At 46.3% G+C, this 20,113-nt stretch overlaps 1 protein-coding gene and 1 long non-coding RNA gene across 6 annotated transcripts in view; both read right to left on the bottom strand.

The window, feature by feature from the left end:
* nrip1b (nuclear receptor interacting protein 1b) overlaps nt 1–20,113 on the bottom strand; it is a 167,045-nt gene that overhangs the window by 30,673 nt on the left and 116,259 nt on the right. The window lies entirely within an intron of this gene.
* The window catches only part of LOC142884385 (uncharacterized), a 39,802-nt gene continuing 31,999 nt past the window's right edge, over nt 12,311–20,113 (bottom strand). Inside the window, exons 3-4 of the long non-coding RNA XR_012926164.1 lie at nt 12,873–12,910; nt 12,311–12,790 (exon numbers count right to left, since the gene is read on the bottom strand). This is a non-coding gene — a long non-coding RNA (uncharacterized LOC142884385). The remainder of the gene's footprint in view (nt 12,791–12,872; nt 12,911–20,113) is intronic.

The raw sequence follows: 20,113 nt of genomic DNA, 5'->3' as shown, positions 1-20,113 counted from the left end.
TGAGCTTGTTGCGAAATGCTTACAATGACAGCCAAGCCCGATCAGTCATGAACAGCATAATGCACACAAGAAACAAAGCTCCTTACTGGAGTCACCGGTAGCAATTCAAATCAACATATAGACTGGCACAAAATCTGAGTCAAGCGGTCCACTATACTTGATTGCGGTGGGCAGACTCAATGACCATGGCACCTGATCTCTTCATGTGCACTTTGCTTTTTTATTTTACACAAACTCATTTGCGACAAACTCATCTCACGGCACAAACCCTTTCTCGATTTGAGCCGCAGCCTCTGTGCTTTCTAGCACAACCTCAGTCGATCTGTTGTATCACGTGTTCCTCCACAGTAAATTATCCTCAGAGTGGGTCGTGTGGACGGAGCTGAGAGTCGTCTGCTGTGAGGAACTGAGAAAACACAGCTGCGACGGCTCTGATAGAAAGTAGATATTATCTCAGATGGGTTCAAGACACAGACCATCCCATCATACATGCATTTTAGTTACATGCACTTTAATAGTATAGACACCATGTTGTTCATTACAAATAGGGAAAAACACATGGTCATTATATACATTTAGTAGTACAAGTCCTACTAGATGATGCACAAAGTGCGGCTATAATTGCAAATGCTTTTCTAGTATGCAACTCTGACTGGAATAATCCCACTTAATCCAAATGTATCTTGGGTGGAAGGGGTTTCATAATCCTCCTCCATGTTCCTAAATGCTGGCAGATTGAGACACTGTTTGCATGTGGCATAAAATCTGTCACCAGCTGACACCAGCGTAGCGGCCGAGTCATGTCCACAGTCTTTCACTTCTTCTTTTTTCAACTAAACTCTATCAATCATCAATTGCAATTTTTATTTAACTTGCAACACCTTTTTTTGGAACCATCAATCATTTTTGCAGTGTGAACGCTACGATTGTGAAGTATGTAATAGAAACACTTGTATAGTGTGTAAGTCTTCTTTGGCAGTGGACAAAACATGGATGTCAAGCTGCAGTACTTGAAGGGGGAGACTGTATATATAATTTATAAAGATAAATAAAACATGGACAAATAATTGGTTTTATAAGGACAGTAAAGCACAAACAACTTGTGTATAATGTCATGAAGAAGTCTCATTATTGAGATCTTTCACTTTGAAATCCGGTATTATAGGCAACCTGAAACCTTATTAACATATTCCTTCATTTTGGGACCATTAAATAATAATAGGCTGAATAAATCCTCTATTCATTAAGGGCTTCAATTGACTTCAAGTGCAACAAAACCGCATACAAATAAAGACTGAGTGCATGTTGCTCCAAATAAAGCCATCTATAAAACAAAGTATGCAGCATCAATCAGTGAAAGTAGTGTAAGTGGTTGCTCCCTAGGACATGTACGTTTCCATGAAACCCCACAGTGGGAAATTTTAAGTGGTTAAAATCATCACACCAAGGGGGGATTTGTATATGAAATCTAATCATTATGTATTGTATGGATTGCACTGCAGTCACATGATGCATGTGTCCTTCCAAATCTCTTGGGAGGTGAGTCATTTCTGTGAGTAACGTAGGAAAAAGTCAATGAGTGAAGTTTATGCAAGCCAGTCAGTGTTTGCCTCGGGTCATGTTACACCCACTGCAGGATGTTAGAGGTGCTGCTACGTTGCCAACGCCTGATCAACACGTTTCAATGGCACAAGCTTGTCAGTGACGGAGACAGCATGTGAGAGCTTGATGCTATCCCTGAAACTTTTGGTTCGATGGCAGTAAAAGTCAGCGGTTTATTCACACAGAAGTGATTTCCCATCAAGGTATTAATGATCCAAACATCTCATATGAGATGATTCAGAAGTGCCTCCAAGCAACATCAGTCTACTTTAGAAGCTTTTTCATTACAGAAAGCCTTGCAGTGGAAGTCTCAAGCTTTCGGACTAACATTGAACAATAGCTGCCTACAGGACACCATGATAGTGGAATATGTTAAGCATGAAATCTATACTCTACATCCTTCTTTGGTTTCTCTACAGATAATAAAAACAACAATGTTTACCAGCACTCCTTCCAAGTTGGAAAGTTGAAAGCAAAGATAAAACGATTATCATGAAAAGTATTGAAATGAAAGACTGTATAAAAAAAAAAACAGAACTAAACAGTGCGAGACGATCAAATGACATGAAAGGAGAAGCATTATTAAAAAAAAAAAAAAAAAAAAAAAAAACTAGCTAAAAGATCAAGAAGTATTGCTTTTTCTGCGCAATCTAGCTTCAATCAATAACACCATCATCTAACACCAACAGTTTATACATTTAAAAGTCTGGATTGGCAGTTTGTTGCTGACTGTTTTGTGAGCTCTGATTCAGTGCTGCTGGAATTCATTCTCACATTCCTGCAGCTGAATAGAGAAATAAAAGAAACAATCAGTTCTGTTCCTTGGGTCTTCTACTCTCCTCCCCACCAGCCAGAATGGGAGAAATGCGACGTGCAGCCCGCAGCACTTCATCAATCACCTCAGACACTTTGTCATTATGTAACTTAATGACATCCTTCCTACATGCCTTATTCTGAATTTATAGGGTTATTGGACGTCACCTAATACGCCACTTGCACGCAGTCACTTTACTGGCATTGAGCGCGTTACCTAATAGGTTAGGAATGGTTATTATCGTTCATCCTGATCACCGCGCATGAGCGAGCACGTCATTCAGAATCCACCGCCGCCGCGCAAAGTCGTCAAACGTGTCGCTTCCAGTTGAGCTCGACACCTGACGTGTCTGATCAGCTCACAAGGCAAAACTGCGTTCAAGTATACAACGTCCATTGGTGCTATATTTAGCACCAATGGTGCTAAATTCTACCACACTTCTGTGTGGTAGAAGGGTTTGAATATTCAAGAATCCCTCAAAGATCGTTTTTCATTGTTGCAAAAAACAAAAAAAACAAAACGTTTGCTTTACCTGAAAGGAAAATACACACAGTTGCACACGTCTTTCCCCAACTTCTCCTTTGCAGTAATAATTCACTGTTGTGAATTTGCTCTGGCGAACGTCTGGTTTATTTGAAATCGAATCAGTGCAAAGTGAGTGAGTTTAAGTGACTTACAAATCAGCAGAGGTTTTCACCTTGTGTATAATGTATGCTACTTACGACTTGTGCAGTGTGCTAGCTAGCATTTAAAGTGAACGCTGGGGCTAAATTAACTTTTTTTTAGTCATTTGTATACATCTAGTCAATCACTTTAACGTTTCTTGACCAGTGTTAAGAAATCATGGAGCAGTCGGCACACACAACTCCACTGGAAGACATTTCAAAATGAAGACTAAAGACTGCTGCACAGGATTTAACTTGTTGAATAATTGGACAACTTTCAGTTGTCTTTTAGCGTCACTGGCACACCATGTACAAAACAAAAACAACTTACAGGTTGTAGATGAGCAGGCTTTTTCTTTGTTACTGCGCTGAAAACAGCGTTTGGATTTTGCTCCACTTTATACGTCACAAGCCGAGCTGATTACTGAAGGAGCACCTCTGCAGCCTTTTCAATTATTTTATATATGTTTATGTGGAAGAACCATAGCTGAAGGTGAGCTAGTAGCCATCTTTCTTGCAAGCTAGCTACCACTGCGGTCACGCCAGCTGCGCTTTGGAAAAAGCTCAGTCGCGCTATCTACGTTTCACAATCGCGTGTGCGTCTAACCGTGGAAGTGGCTTCGTGGTGCATTCAGGCACACCTCGTAAACTCTTGAAATCAATAAATTTAAAGGTCACCTCTTATACTAATTTTGGGGCTTTTGTATTTGATATCTGGCCCCTCCAGAGCAGCAACGCACATTAGTCCTCATACATGTTTTCAAATATTGCCGTGGCTGACTATTCTCTCGTGGTCCACCAGGGGGCCGAGTTGAGCCCGTCTCACTCCCGTTGCCAACCGGAACGGTGTTCCATCGCATCCGCATTAGGCTGAACAAACCTCCATCATTTTCTCTGTTCGATCCACTCCGACGGTTGTGGTCCTTGGTGCTTCGGCAGTCACTCTGTATTTTTTATTTTATATTTTTTAATTTCCCTGACACCGAAAAAAAACATTTTCTTGGAGCAGCGCATTGCGACATCACTTCCGGGGCAGAGCGGGGGGGCGGGGCGCGGAACCGGTCTGAGAGTGTGCCGGAGCTTGGCCATGAAAGGAGCTCCGGCACACAATGGCGTCACTCCGTGCCCAGTGTTGAAAAAGTCTCCGTGAACAGAGCGTTTAGAACCATGCCCAACAATTTGCAGGGCTCACGTCCAAACGCATGAACCTCATCATTTGACGATATCGAGATCGTTTGACGATAGGGTTCAACATTGTAACAGTTTTTAAAGCTCAGAAAAGTGGGAAAGCATCATAGGTGCCCTTTAAAAAAAAACCATGTTTCACTGTAAGCCACATCAGTGAACTGTGAGTGACTGCAATTCATTGCTTCGCCAGCAGGTGGCGCGTGCGCTTTAAGCACTTTTCTTCCTTTTGATCGAGACATTGCCGAGAGCACGTGGTCAGTCATAGTTAAAAATTAAGAGCGAGAGAGAGTTGAGCCGCATGAGTTTGCGAGCTACTCAAGATACCTCCGGTAAGAATGCTGTCACGAAACCTCGTCCTTATTAAAACCAATCGGAGTTGTGACCTGAAAAGAGCCTTTATCGTGCTAGCCGCGATGTAATTGCTAGCAACATGCTAATCGCTAGCATCTTAAAGTTAACTTGTTCTAGCTCTGTTGCTAGTTTAGCTAAACTAGTTACAATTATAGCAGGCCACTAATAGTTTTGCATTGTTAAAGGTATTTATCCCTGGTTGTTTTAGTTAAAGTTTATTTTATTTAAAGAGCACTTGCCTTGTTTTAGAAATGTCAGAAATTACTTTATTTTATTTATATGCTGTGAAATTGAAGTACATGATTGAGTTGAGTTCTCTCTTTTTTTTTTAGTGGGATTGATCTATCTTGTGTGTTGTGATGTGCATCTATTCATTTTTACAATGATTAGAGTATAAGAGTTATATCCTTTACACTTGGTTATATTTTATTCGACATTTGAATGGAGATAAAGTGATCAGATTTGAATTGAATGAGACAATTGTACTTACTACATTCTGTACTGTATGCATGGATTGTTCTTTTGTGTAACAGAGAGATCATCTGAGTCTGACTCTGGCGGTCAGTGGCGAGCCAACCGCAGAAGCGGACAGAGAACGGACCGAGAACCTGGTGTGGCCAGCCATTGCGTCTTTAGAGTCATCATCACCATTCTTCTTCGACTGAGATACAGGTAAGATCACTCTTAAACCTACCCAGGTAGTAGACGCACATACAAGACATTCAAACACACACACACACACACACACACACACACACACACCAAACATAGAGACAATGAACCAGCTTTGTTTCCTTTAGTTTTCCGGAAAACAATTTTTTTATTTATTTTTTTTTAATATATTTTGAACTTTATTTTGATATCCTTTTAAAGTGCGCCTGTGCACTCAGGAAGCCAGCTCAGGTAAGCAGGGAATGTAAATGATTGTTTCTTTCTTTCTTTCTTTCTTTCTTTTTTGTACAGTACATTTTCAGAACTTACCTGCTTTGTCATTTGTTCTCTGTTGACCCACGGTTATTTTGGGCTCTGTAGTCGTTCTTGGAATTTTCTGACACTAGCCCAATTTAATTCATAAATAGCAAAATTAAGTATCAGTTCTCCTTACCTGGAGAACCCCTGCTACAGTAGCATTTTGGAAAATTGAACATGAACTTTCACCAAAATGAAAGCATCAAATCTGGATAGGGCCATGAAAGGGCCCTTATTCTGATACAGCAAGACGCTGAGCTTCTTTAATACTGTGACGATGGAAACATGTTGATGTTCAGCAGTATTAATGACATTTCACAATCTTAGCATAAATATTACTACATATCTAAAATAAACAGAAATAAATAACCTTTTTATAAATGTACTACTGCTTCTATCAACCTTATTTTTGTCTGGATTTAGAATGAACAGGGGTAGTCCGAGTGTACTTTAATTCATTTTGACAGGCAGTTTGTGGAAGAGGGAACTACTTATCCATATTCAGTGCATTGCAACCAGAAGAGGCGGCAGACATGACCCTTTGCTTTGCAGCATGAATAATGCAGAAGTGGAGAAAGCAAGAACACGCCTTCTAATTATTTTCATCCACTATTCCAAGACAGCAAAGTGGGCTCTCGTGATATGACCTGCAAAACACAAAAAAATCACCTGCAAAATGAGAAGTTCAACTACTATTGCAATGCGGAAACACATATGAAATTTTAATATCTCAACTTGCCCAAGTTATTATGTTGGGTTATTATTTGTTTGCTATGCAGTTCATTATAATTCTTGCATACATAGATGTCTGCTGCAAGATAATATGGTGGAGCTTAGTTTTAAGTTTTTTAGTCTCTTAGTCATCATCATCATCATCATCATCATCATCATCATCATTATCATCATCATCATCATTGAATATGTACAATGAACCTAGATAAAAAACAAAAAACAAACGTACATAATCATTTTGTGGAAGCATTACTTACGATTACAATAACAAATTTGCCTTGTAATGGCTGTGTAAATAAGTATGTGTGTTGGAATATTTAAGCATCTACATCAAACAGCTGCTTTGTTTCTGTTGTGGTCTCTCCTCTTAATTTTGCCTCTGCATTTTTTCAAAATTGATTCTTTCCCTATAACAAAACTTACAATACACAGGGAAAAAAACATTTTTGTTCAGAAAAACTAGTTTCTAAATTTCAGATTTAAAATACTTTTTAATACAATTTCCTATCTTTTTTTTTTTTTTTTTTACAAAAAATTATATTATGGACTGTTTTCAGATGGGTTGAGGTTTTCCCGATTGCAAAAATAAAGTAGTAGTTACTCATTAAAATTCCGCTAGATGGCGTCAGAGCACCGGCTGATGCTTGGCAACATTGCAGGTGTGTGTGAGGTTTGCGGACCCGCAGTGTGACAGCAGGGGACGGAAACAGTGCAACACTGTGGCGCTTCAGTGTTCCAGTGAAGTTTCTGATAAACATGACTCCAAGTTATAGTTTGGGAAATTTAGCTTTCTTTAAAAATGTGCAATTATTCAATAACCACGCAGTATGAGCTGCGATTGTATGCCAGAGCCAGTAATGGTACCAGGTGTGAGCTGAGGCCTCAACCAGCCCCACGGTGGAACCACTTCCAGACAACAGACCCGAATCCCTTGTCCGGCTGTGGGAGGATCTGCGGCTGACAGGAGCAGCAGCAGCCTGAGCAGCCTGAGCACCCTGAGCAGCAGCAGCAGCAGCAGCAGCAGCAGCAGCAGCAGCAGCAGCAGCCCTCAGTGTTTGCTGTCTGCTTGGCAGGCACCAGTGAGCCTGTGAGGGACAGGAACATCTGTACCAGCAGTCTTTTACCGTTGCAATGCGCTGCTTGACGCGCGCGGCAAGCACACCAGTAAGGTGCACGCTTCCCTGGCTGCTCGCCGTGATGATGCCTGCGTGACACAGTGTGAGACTGGAGGTGTGCGACTTGGTCGAGGAGTAAACACGTTGGACTCTCGTCGCTGTCCGCATGCGCGAATTCATACGATAGCTGCTGCGTTTTTTCGTTCGAAATGTCTTCCCATTCTGTCTTTTTGTTGGGTGTTCAGCCTGCTAAGTATTGCACAGCCACAGTTGTGTGGAGGAGACAGAGCAGGCCCCTGAGAGGAAGCCCGGGACACTCTGATCCCTGACGGAGTGCCAGCCGAGGCGAAGACAGACATGGAACATGGCTGCTGAGGATTTCCTGGGCAGTTACTCTGGAAGACCCTGTCCAGACCGGAAATCACAGCTTGCAGCTGACTAGTGGTCAGTGGCACCCAGAGAACCACTGACAGGTTGGAGCTGTTCACAAAGCCCAGGTTCACAAAAACATCCAGTTTGGCGACGTCTGGTTGTTTTGAAGATTTTTGGCCTCTCGGGGGGACGGGTCGCAGGGCGCTTTAAACAAAAGGAACAAACTAACAAACCTCAGAGAGGGAAAAAGAAGAAACCTCAGAGCAAAGTGCAGAGGAGGGATCCCCCTCCACAGGGCGGGTGCTTCTGAGAACAGCACTGTAGTCATCAACAGTTCAATGCGGGAGTTCTGCCAAAGCTGCCAGGGAACAAAATGATTTGTGTTATTCCCAAAGACAAAATGCAACAGAATGGATTGGGGAGGTTGAACTGTAAGAGCTGCTGGACTCTGTGGCTCCAGGAGGGAAGGAGCAGGGTCAAGAAGAGGCAGATCATCCAGAGACAGAACAAGGAAAGGAAAGGTCACCGAGCAGGGGGAGTGGGGGGGGGGGGCAGCTGTCAAGCCTTCCAGTGGAGAAACACTGGGCAAAGTGGGCACCTGCACCATAACCCAAAGCGTGAGGGTTGGCCATCGTCCTCACTCAAGAAGACTGCGGGGAGCCGACCACTGGGGACTGAAGTGAAGGAGCGATCCCTGTATTATTATAGACTGGACAACATTGCATCAGCTTAAAATGCACGAGTGACTCATAGAGCTTGTTCAAATATACATTTAAATCAGCCATATTGTGTTGCATTCGTCTGCGGAAATAAATCAAATCATAATAGTGATACAGCAGTAATGCGCTATTGCATAGAATTCACATCCACGCACAAACACACACTTCTCAATGTGTGTTTGTTTTCAAGCATGATTGGCAACATTTGAGAAACTGGTGTTTTTTTCTGTTTTTTTTTTTTTTTTTTTTTTTTTTGCTTTGTTTTTGTTCTCTGAGTGTGAGATTCTCCCAGAGGCCTCTTCCTGGGACGCAGTCAGCTGATTCTGGTACGTGTACAAGCATGATGTTTATTTTACTCATCAGAAATCAGATCTCTGTGGATTCCCAGGCTGCAGAGCGAAGGGGAATCTTTGAATCCCAACTGTGGCGAGAAACACCGTTGCAGGGAATGCAAAACGACTGGGAGGCTTCAAATCATAAGGACGGGATCGGGCAGTGGGGTGGGTGCTGGGTGCTGGGTGCTGGGTTCTGGGTTCTGGGTACTGGGTGGGGGTCGATAAGTTCTGCTGAGCACGTGTATGCAGGTTATTTCATTTTCATCTTGCAGTGGTGGCTGTGTGATCTTTGGCTGCGGTTGGTTGCCCTCTGAGGTGAAGTCCGTGCAGGAGCCTCTGAGCCTCTGAGCCTGTGAGCCTGTGAGCCTGTGTGACCTGGAAATGAAACAACTTTTGTTTGTGAGTGCTGAACACCGGCAGCCGCTTGTTTGCGTCTGTCCATTTCCAAAAAATGCAGAAGATAAATCAAAGCATCCGACAGGAAGCGAAAATCAGAACTTTTTTTCAGGGGACTGTAAACACAGGGCTAATTTTCGTTCTTTTTCTTTTAGATCTATATATGGATAATGCATCTATCAGAATTACTTGTGCATGGCTGTTCCAATCTCCTCCAGGATCAATGAGTTAATCTGAAATACATTAAAGAAGAACAGGCTTCTTGATGTTATTTGTTGGTACCGACAGGTAAGTTCAGAGCCTCTTCTGAACATTTTGCCTTTGCAACAGTAACAGCGCTGGGCCGCGCTTCACCTTCACGCGTATTTGGCTACATGTGTCACAAACATGATGCTGAGCCATTACCGTAAGTCGGCAACGCGGTGTTTGGACCGGGCCCACCGACATACATTACCTCCTACACGGGCGGATGATTGTTCGCAGCTGAACGTGTTTGATCTCAGCTGAGTCTCGTGCTGATCTGGGAACAGTGATCACAGATCTGAGGCAGGCCTCGTCCTCGCAGCTTTGATCACAAATTCATGGCTTTCAGAGTGCTGACAGCAGCCGCTCCCATATCGGCTCTAATCTGCAGCAAAACGAGGCTCCGCCAAGTCAGTATTTTATTGCCTTGTCAGGGGAACAAGAAGCAGACAGAAGCCACGAGGAGATAAAACACATCAGACGCAAAATGACGTTGCTTTTTTTTTAATTTTATTTGTTTTAAATGAGACCTCGGCTCCCTGTTATTTTACAATATTTTGTTTTTAATTTGCCCTTATTGGATAAGTACAAATGTTGAGCGACTATTCAGCAGCCCACAGGTCTCTGAGATGAGATCAACACCAAAAAGGGGAGATGATAATCTCGAGCAGGCAGGGGCAAACTACGGCCCGGGGGCCATATGCAGCCCGTTAAGCTTTTTAATCCAGCCCGCCCAATTTGTAGAAATGATATTCATGGTAACTAAGTCGCAAAATATCTGCTTTTCATACATTTTTTCAGTGTTTTAAAAGTCAAATGAAACCAGACCAGACAACTTTCTAAGCTTTTAGTCATGATGTGAAAAACAGGCATCATTTTAGGGACTTTTTTTTTTTAATTCTGCATGAGAGAAACTCCACAAAAAAAAAAAAAAAAAACCCTAACTAAACAAAACCAAACCACACATTTGCTCTGGCTTGATTTTTATTCCACGGATGTGGTGAATTTTATCTGATCTTTGATTCTTGAATGTTTCCAATTAGAATCTTGGAACAACAGCAAAAAAGAGAAAGGTTTACATATCTTAGTTGTAGTTTGGCCCTAAGAAATTATTTTCTGATTCAAGAAAGATTGTAAGAAAAACTTTTTATCGACACAAATAATAGTTATACTTTCTCATATAAATGACACAAATAAAATATAGATAGTTTCTGTTCAGATAAGTGCTTAGAATATTTTTGTCTCAGCTGCTGAAAATTCCTTTGGACTAACCGCATGTTGTGGTGGTATTTTTTTTATTGCTTATCATGGCTATTGTCTTTTAAAATCTCTCTGTAGGGAGGATGTGCCTTCAGTTTGGGAGACAAATTATTTAACTTCCTCATTTTCTGAAGAAGAAGAAGAAGAAGAAGAAGAAGAAGAAGAAGAAGAAGAAGAAGGGGGAAAAAGCAGCTCCGCACTACGACGGATACTAATTTAATCCTTATGTCAGAGCGTTACTGATGCCTCTAACCAGGGAGCAGAACCGGCGGCTCCCTCCTAAATGGGAAAGTGCGGGCGAACACACAACAAAAAGCTATAGAAGCTCTGACAGCAGCTCCGCAAAAACAATTTGTCATGGCTAAGCAGAGAGCATGTAATCCAGTTGTAGCAGCTTTTGTACGGAGGACTTTTATTTTGAAAGCGCACTTCACGAACAAAAAAGACATAGATTTATATATTTTTAAAAAAATTGCACTGCAGTGTCACCGAGCATTAGTATTATGACCTCCTCTTTAAAATCGGAATTGATATGCGGAGCCTTAAAGCCGGAGACGGCGAGGCGTTATGAATTTTTCATAAAGCGCAGTTTGCGCAAAGTATGCGGCCGCCGCCGCGTCTGCTGGATGATGGCAGCAGATATGAGTCACCGCCAGCAGCGGCCCTGGCCTGAGCTCGGCGCTTTGTTCCTAGTTTGCAGGGTTAATGGCTTCCGCGCTGGGCGGCGAGGGAGGAGGAGCCTCGCAGCTTTTTCCTCCCAGCAGCCAGAAAAATTAGGATGCAGCCTCTGTTGCCGGAGCCGCGGAGCTGTCTGCCACTTTCCCAGCAGCCCCTGGGCCGGTGACAGGGAGATGGATGATATCTGCAGCGTAGCCGCACTGCTCTCTCTCTACCCCGCCCCCCCCGCCCCCCCCCCCCCCCCACACACACCGACACGCACAGAGAACGAGCAAGAGGGAATATCTCTCCTTCTCACACACGGGGAGCAAACAAACACACACCTACACCGTCCCTTTCCTTCTTTTTGCGGCTCCCTTTTACCCTCTTAAACACACTCGCACGCGTAGTTTATGACTGTTTGTCTAATACGCCGCCGCTATGTTTGCCGCCTTTGGCAACAGAACCAATACCCGTCGTATCGGGGGGGAATGGAAAGCTCGCAAGCGTGAAAACAATGGAGGCGTTTTTTGAGGTCACACGGCAGGATTCACTCTGTCTGTCTGTCTGTCTGTCTGTCTGTCTGTCTGTCTGTCGGCTATTAAAGACACTTTGCAATCAGAAAAACGACCAGGCCACACATCTCATAATAAAGTCACTGATATTTATTGATAGCAGTTTTCCACAATGACATTTTAACATATCGAAGAACACATATTGTGACAATTATACAATTGACATTATGCACGTTATTTATTACTGCGTCAACAAAGGTGACTCACCTGAAACAGAAAAACTAAACAAATTACACATTTCTTTGTAATTTCCTCTCACCTCTCTCTCCCCCTCCTTCTCTCCTCTCCCTCTCTCTCCCCCTCCTTCTCTCCTCTCCCCCTCCTCCCCTCTCCTCTCCTCTCCCCCTCCTCCACTCTCCTCTCCTCCTCCTCTTATCGTCCTTACCTGCTTTGCCGGCTCCACTGCTGATGCTGCTGCAGTCGGGTCGCATCCACCGGCTGTGTCACCTGAGTGCTGCTCGATGCATACTAATGAGGAGCAGGGGGGGGTGGTGGTGGTGGTGGTGGTGGGGGGGGGGGGGGCTTGGGAGGATGGGGGCCCACTCTGGGCCGCTGTCTAGTAGAAGAGAGGAGAAGGAAGGGCTTTGAAAGGTGACAGGAGGAGGAGAGAAGGAGGGAAGGAAGGATGGAGGAAGAGGGTGGGGTGTGTGTGTGTGTGTATGTGTGTGTGTGTGTGTGTGTGGGGGGGGGGTGCATCAGGGTTTTCAGTGGAGGACGGGGCAGAGTGAGAGGTCGTCCCGTCTCTTCCCCTCTCCGACTGGACGACTGCGGTCGTCCCTCTCGCTGCCTCGCTGCATCTGAAAGATAAAAACACACAGCGCTGAACGATGCTCCTCCACTCACAGTGGCCAGAACGGGTGCCAAGTGTTTCTTTCCTACCTTGGAATGTGAAGAAAGGCTGAGAACTGCCCGGCGGCCTAGACAGGAGAGATAACGAGAGCAATTAGCGCCGACAGACATTCAAAATGGATTAGAGTCGATTGTTCGTATTGGATTTAGGAAGACGATAAACCTTGAAAAAAAAAATGTGTGTGTGTGTGTGGGTGGGTGTGTGTGTGTGTGGGTGGTAATGCAGATTTTGAACAGATTCTCTGTGACAGAATCAATCAGGCAGTGAAGGGATGCAGGGAACTGAAGGATCAGCAGCAGCAGCAGCACTTCTGCTTAGCTGACCAAAAGTTTAACATCACACTTCCAAAATCATAAAGTGATAAAGAGACAAAATGTTTCGGCCTGAAGGAAGCGGCCTGGACCGGCCGGAGGGTCGCAGCAGTGCTGCCACCTGGTGGCCGGAGGGTTAAACAGGGGCCTGGTCGCCAGCCAGCCATAAGGTCACAGCCAAGTCGTAGCCACCAGGACAGACAACCTGCGAGACCCCGGGCACAATTATCCGGGCCAGTTCCAGTTCAATAACTCCATCAAGCGGCCGTCCAGATAGCCACGTTGCCCTGGCAACCAGCCGCAACCAGCGGCAACCAGCGGCAACCAGCGGCCCAGGAACCAATCACAGGTCGGAGACAGAGGAGAGATAAGAGGGAGGGTAGGAGGGAGGGATGGAAGGAGGGGGATACACCCTTAAATACTGTGGACCTTTGAACAATACACACACACACACACACACACACACACACACACACACACCCTCGGGTCAGTCCGCCTCCTCCGTCGGTGCTTTGTTGGTTCGTTTTTCAATCATGGCTCTGGCCCACAGGGGGCCCCACTGCCAAAAATCCTCCAGTCTCAGCGCAGCTCCGCCGTCCTTTCAATAGACCACCCCCCCACCCCCACCTTCCCCCAACCCCCCACCACCACCTCCCACAGCACTTACTGTAATCTGACAAAGTTAATGGAGTTTATCTCCCGTCCCTGTCGCTGGGAGAATAATGGGAGCAACTCTGGTGATTTTGATGCGCCGGCAAAGAAGTGGCCTCCTGGGGGCGCCACTATTTATACCCTCCACCGATTCAAGGCAAAAAAATAAAATAAATAAAAATGACTGAAACTTGTCAAGACTTCCAGCGAGGAGGAGGAGGGGCGGCGGAGGTGGGAGGGTTCTGTATCAAACTGTGGTCTGCAGGTTTCGCCCATCTCCTGTGTGTGCCACCCCGCATGTGTGTGTGTGTGTGTGTGTGTTCAGGTGACTGTCTGGCCACCTGCCGCAGTGTCTGGAAAACCTAGACGGAACCGTATGACCCTGCGTCACCAGCACAGTGCGACCAGAGATCCATCCCAACATTCTGCTTTCACCAAAAAACAAATGTGTGTGTTTGTATATATGTACTGTATGTACATATATGTACATTTATATAGATATTTATAAGTGTGTGTGTGTGTATCAGCGCTGCATTACACAGCCACCCTTGAACAATGGGGTATAATCTCCGGCGCACAGACACACACAGACACACACACACACACACACACACCAGGCGGGCCTCCTGCTGCAGGAGCGTTAAGGTGAAAACGGCTCCACTTGATTTCCATTCAGGTTTTTTTTTTTTTGCCGACTGGCTGCTTGTCGTGTTTGGACTTTTCCTCTCAGTCTGTTTCCATCTCTCTTTTTGTCTTTAACGCCGCACGCACTTTTAACGTTCCGCACGTTCAGGGGTTTTGCAGAGAGAGAGAGAAAAACATAGCTGCTGTTCGTCCTCCATCCACCCCTCCCCACCCCCCCCCCCCCTGCCTCCAACACCTTCCTCATGAAAAATTTGGCGGGATGAAGCTCAACGGCGAGCGTTTCATTTGATGAGCAATAAATATTTAATAGTCGATTCAAATCAGCCGTTACAATGGTGTCGCAGGAGAGCAGCAAACACATCGAGCAACAGCCAGCCAACGCCGCTACGTCATTTAATTACAAACTGAAGACCATTGCAATTAGTTACATTACTGGAAGAAATGTATAATTAAATTACATTTACTTGTGGAATTATCCATGATGACAATTTGAACTCCAGCTGACCAATTGTGACAAAAATGCTGGACTTTATGTTGAATCCTTGTCCTCTGGTTTTTCTGGTGCACTGTCTTGGTGCAAGCGCCGTCTCTTTCTGTTTCCCCCCACAGATGAAAGTTTGATCCTCTTCTGATGCTTCTGATTGGTTCATAATTGCAGCGATCCACCACTCGGCTTCCAGAATTGTCTCTCTGGAGCGTCGTCTGAGTGATTACCACACTGCGACAGCAACGGTGTCTATTAAAAATACATTCCAGTGCCGGAAGTATAAAAAATATTTTGCGGCGATATCAGAAACAGGCAAAATATTTATGGGAAAGAGAGAGAGTGGGCATATATTAGGCACACGTGCGTTTGGAAAATCTGCAAAATTGTAGGCGCTTGCATTTTCAATAGTGTTCATTGAGTGCTAAATGAAATGATCAATGTTTGGTTTAGCAGGCACAGCTTTGCAAAATGTGATTGATTTTGCTGATTTAAAAGACAGTCGGCTATGCTGCCCTGAGTTTGTATCTCAAAATAATCTCACAGTAAAAAGATACCGAAGTCTGACCTTCTTATGATGGTTGTTTGTTTTCGTTGCAGTTGTTGTTGTTGTTGTTGTTTTCTGCACTGCTGGGAGCTCAACAATGTCCAGCATAAACAGTCGAGAACATTTAATTAAAATTTAGAAAAGCAATCAAAATGTATCCAAATGAGTTATTAGAATTAGTTACATTACTTTGATAGAATTATTGAAATAGTTCCACCACTGTTACATGTTCAATAGGGTAACTTGTAATTGCAGCCAATCACATTCACACCGTCATTCTCCCAACACTGGTGTGCATGGCCGTGTGTTGGGAAACACGTGCCCAAAAGTTTAGGGACGGTTATAATTCACTCCATCTATTCTCAGACCAACGAGTTGCTTCCCCCCACTTTGACTTTGAACAAAGTTTTTTTTCTTTTCCTTTTTTTTTTTTTTTAAACTCCCCTGTTCATTAAAGCCACAAACTAGCCGGGAGCAGGTTTTTCCTTTTTAACGGGGTGATATTTATGGGCTGGTTGGCGGGCGCCTGGGAGCTCGCTGCTTTGTTAGCGCTGGGGGAGCCAGTGAGGATTCGGGCTCGGCCGCTGCCAGGCTGCTAGGCTGCGTGTCAGACAGGCCCCTCATAAAAGTGTCTGGCTGTTTTGTGGGCGCGGCGCTCCCGGCTCCCGGCCACGCTGCGTCTGACTGCTCCGCACTGGTGGCTGCTGCTGCTGCTGCTGCTGCTGCTGCTGCTTGGTATTCACGGGGCACGGCGCTCGTTCAGCTGTTGCTGGGGGGCTCGGTGGCACCGGCGCACGCTGATTAGTTTGGCATCAGCATTGTTCCACCACCACCGACCCGAGTGTGTGTGTGTGTGTGTGTGTGTGTGTGTGTGTGTGTGTGTGTGTGTGTGTGTGTGGTGGCGGGGCGAGAAGGAAAAGGGCGGAAAAAAATAATATAATTAGGGAGAAGGGGAGACTGGAGACGTGGAGAGATGGAGAGGAGGGTATTAGAGCAAAAAAAATCAATTGATTTGAAGCGCATTCTTAATGTGGGTAATTTAGCAGAAATGAGGTTTTCAAACAGCACGCCGCCTTGGGAAACAAGTCCAACTTTTAAATCCAGGTCAAACTGTAATTGTGACTCGTCGCACCTTTCAGCCGTGCAAGGAAAGTGAACTCCTTTCTTTTTTAAAGCAGGTCAAATTGACTATATTTGCAACGGAAGTGATTTTCATTCCAATATGTTTCGATCTATTTATTATTGCTTATTTTATTTTATTTTTAAAACCCACATTGCCTCGTAAATGATGTGATTTAAAGGTTAATTGGGAACGTTAGGCAATTTCTGGTTTAGACTTCTGCCAAATGAAAATTGTCTCTGCATTTTTTTTGGAAATGAAGAGAGCGACACAAATCTCATGGAACTGCTTCAACGTGCAAGAGTCATGTGACCCCCTGTTTTTCTGTTATAAATTGTGATTTGAAATACCTTCACAGACCTGACTGCAGGTTGTGACTGTGACCACGGTCGAGGATGTCACTCACTGGGCTGAACGTACTGACGTTAAAATGATAATCAAAGAAAAAATTGTGGATATGTTGTCATAATTAAACGCAATGTATTGTTTAAAAGAGCAATTAATTGCTCCCTCGTGGGGATAATCGCTGCAAAACACATACACATATGCTTTTCATGCTGGAGTATTTAACAAGTTTTTCGATGACGTGAGCAGCCAGTCTTTTTCAAATCACTGTGATTTTAATCACTTTAATTTGAATTATTCCTTATTTTAGATTAAAAAAAAAAAAAAAAAATTCTAAAACTCTATAATGTCTGAAACAAGTTGTAAAACAAAAAAATATGTGTATCAATATGTGCGCATGAATAACCAAAGAAGCGGATTTATTTTTTTCAAAGATGCTGCCGTTCATAGCAGACAAACACGGCAGCAGGATTAAAGGTGTGTTGGACTGCAGCGTGAAGGAGCAGCAGCAGCAGCAGCAGCAGCAGCAGCAGCAGACGCTGCGTCGAACAGTCCCAGCGACTGCCTGCTAATGGAGGAGCAGATTTATTGGAGGGCTCTGCGTGAGAAGGATCAGTGCTGGGGAGGCGCGTCAGAGGGGGACAAAGTTGCTGTTCCGCGGCTTCTCCTCCGGATTAAAGAAGTCGTCAAGAAGCAAAAAAGAGAGACGAAGACGACGAGCGAAAGCAGCGTCACCTGCCGCCGCAGTGCGATGCGGACGCTCGGACCCACGACACTCGCATTCGCCATTAAATATAACAGAAATACGACACGATGTCCGCGGCAAACACGCACTTTCCGAACATGCAGGTTTCCTCTGGGCTGCAGATCAGTCGGAAACTCATGCGACTTCGCCACAGCCGACTTCGGTCCCGGTTCTGTTCCGAACACCACAGTTGTTTCCTCTTCTTTTTCTTTTTCTTTTGTCAGTTTTCACAGACGGTGCGTCACTCCGACGCCACCCTTTGGAACGTGAGGAGGTAGGAAGTGGATTGTGCCCTCCGCCCGCGTCCCAAGAGCCTAACCCGTGATTTTTGATGAAGAGAGCTCACAAGTTAGGGTCTCAGGGAGCGGGTGAAGTACGAGTCTGGCCAGCAGCAGCAGCGGTGGTGGCGGCGGCAGCAGCGGCAGCGGCAGCAGCAGCAGCAGCAGCAGCTCCGCGGCACCGAGTGGCGGCGGCAACCTGCAGGCACTGCGGCCGACGGACGGGGAACGCACGCACGGTGGGGGGAGAGGAGTGGGGGTTGTGGGGGGGACGTCTCTTCTTCGACCAGCGGCGCTGCAGCACCTTACCCCCCCCCCACCACCACCACCACCCCACTCCCCACCCCTCACCCCTCCCCCAGGACCCTCCCAGACGGAGCGTCGGGGGCTCCAAGTTTGCCGACAGACCGTCTTCCCCACGACAAAGCACCGCTTCCCGAAGCCTCGGCTTCAACCCCCTTTAGCACACAAAGACTGGCAAAAAGGAGGAGGGGAAGAAGAAGAAGAAGAAGAAGAAGAAGAAGAAGAAGAAGAAGAAGAAGAAGCAGCATCATCTCCCAGTTAGCGTCCGCACTCGTTTAACGCTAGAAAAAAGGAACGTGTGACGGCCGCGAGACGACAAAGAGGAAAATTTGTTGGGGAGATTTTCTGGAGTGCAGCATCCGGACGGAGGCTGAGACAAACACACCAACACACAGACACACAAACAGCTGAGCTGAGAGCTAACTAGCCTTTGTGCTGGAAGAGGAGACCCTCTACCCCCCCCCCCCCCACACACACACACACACACACACGCACACGCGCGTGCGTCAGTCTCGCCTCTTTTTCCTAAGGAGCATCAAGTGATCATCAGGACACATCTCTCTCTCTCTCTCTCTCTCCCTCTCTCGCTCTCTCTCTCTCTCTCTCCCAATGCCAGACCAGTCTGTCGGCCTGTCAGTGCCTCTGTCCATCCATCCGTCCGCCTATCCGTCCGTCTCCGCTGACTGATGACCGTTTGCCAGTCACACGTCCGGGCAAGACGAACTGCCACCAGACACCCGACCGCCACCGCTGCCAGACCAACTCTCTCTGCGAGGGGGAAAAAAGCCGGCGGCGAGTCGGAGGCGGCGAGTCGGAGGCGGCGAGCGAGCGGCGGTTCGGTTCGGCTCGGCTCGGCGAGAGAAGCTGCTGCAGGAACGGCGGAGAAATGACGAAAAGCATCACGTTTCCAAAAACTTGTCATGTCTGCCGGTCGCACATCCAGACACGCAAACCCCCCCACCTCCCTGCCCCCCCGACTGCCATCAACCCCCCCCCCCACACACACACACACACACCCACCCCTCAACCCCCCCGCTACCACCACCGCCACCAGCCCTGCAACCCACCTCGCAGCTCCTCCCCCTCAGACACTTCAGAAAAATAATCAAAGGAAATCAGACTGACTGACGGACGGACTGACGGACTGACGGTCTCCTCTCGGACGGACGGATGGACGGAGGCTTCCGGAAACGAGCCTCCGCTGCCGCCACCAGCCGACGTGCTGCCTCGTTGCCTCCCTCGCTCTCTCGCTCGCCCGCTCGCTCTCTCGCTCGCCAACTATCGCGCCTTTTGTTTTCCACCCGAGCTGAAGACGAGGCAGCGAGCGGCAGGGAGACGTAGCAGAGGGGGGGGGGGGCAGCGAAGAAGAAGGAGGAAGAGGAGGTGAAAGGAAGAAAGTAATGAAGTGGAGGAGAGGAGAGGAGAGGGAGGGAGGAAGGTGAAGTGGGGGGGGGGGGTCAGCAGTGATGCTGCGACGTTCGCGACCAGTCGGCAACCAGACGCAGGTCAGTGATGTGGGACGGAGGCAGCCCGCCAGCCGCCCGCCCACCAGATCTGAGACCCCCCCCCACTCCCCCGTCACCCCCTCCCTCCCGTCATCTCAACCCAAACACCCACCCCCCCACCCCCCTTCCTCTTCTTCGTCTCCTCCTTTCGGCTCCAGACACTGGGAACACCAACAATGTCATGACACCGTCATCTACACCATCTAACCCCCCGCACCCCCGCACCCCACCCCTCCTCTGTCATCACCACAGGTCCAACGTGCTGCCGTCAATGACGAAGAAGAAGAAGAAGAAGAAGAAGAAGAAGAAGAAGAAGAGGAAGAGGAAAAAAGAAAG

This window comes from Nelusetta ayraudi, unplaced genomic scaffold, assembly GCF_046127955.1.
Source record: "Nelusetta ayraudi isolate G7.1 ecotype Tasmania unplaced genomic scaffold, CSIRO-AGI_Nayr_v1 ptg000011l, whole genome shotgun sequence".
NCBI classification, from domain to species: domain Eukaryota; kingdom Metazoa; phylum Chordata; class Actinopteri; order Tetraodontiformes; family Monacanthidae; genus Nelusetta; species Nelusetta ayraudi.
The sequence above is the reverse complement of the archived record's forward strand: the minus strand, read 5'-3'. Positions and strand labels throughout refer to the sequence as shown.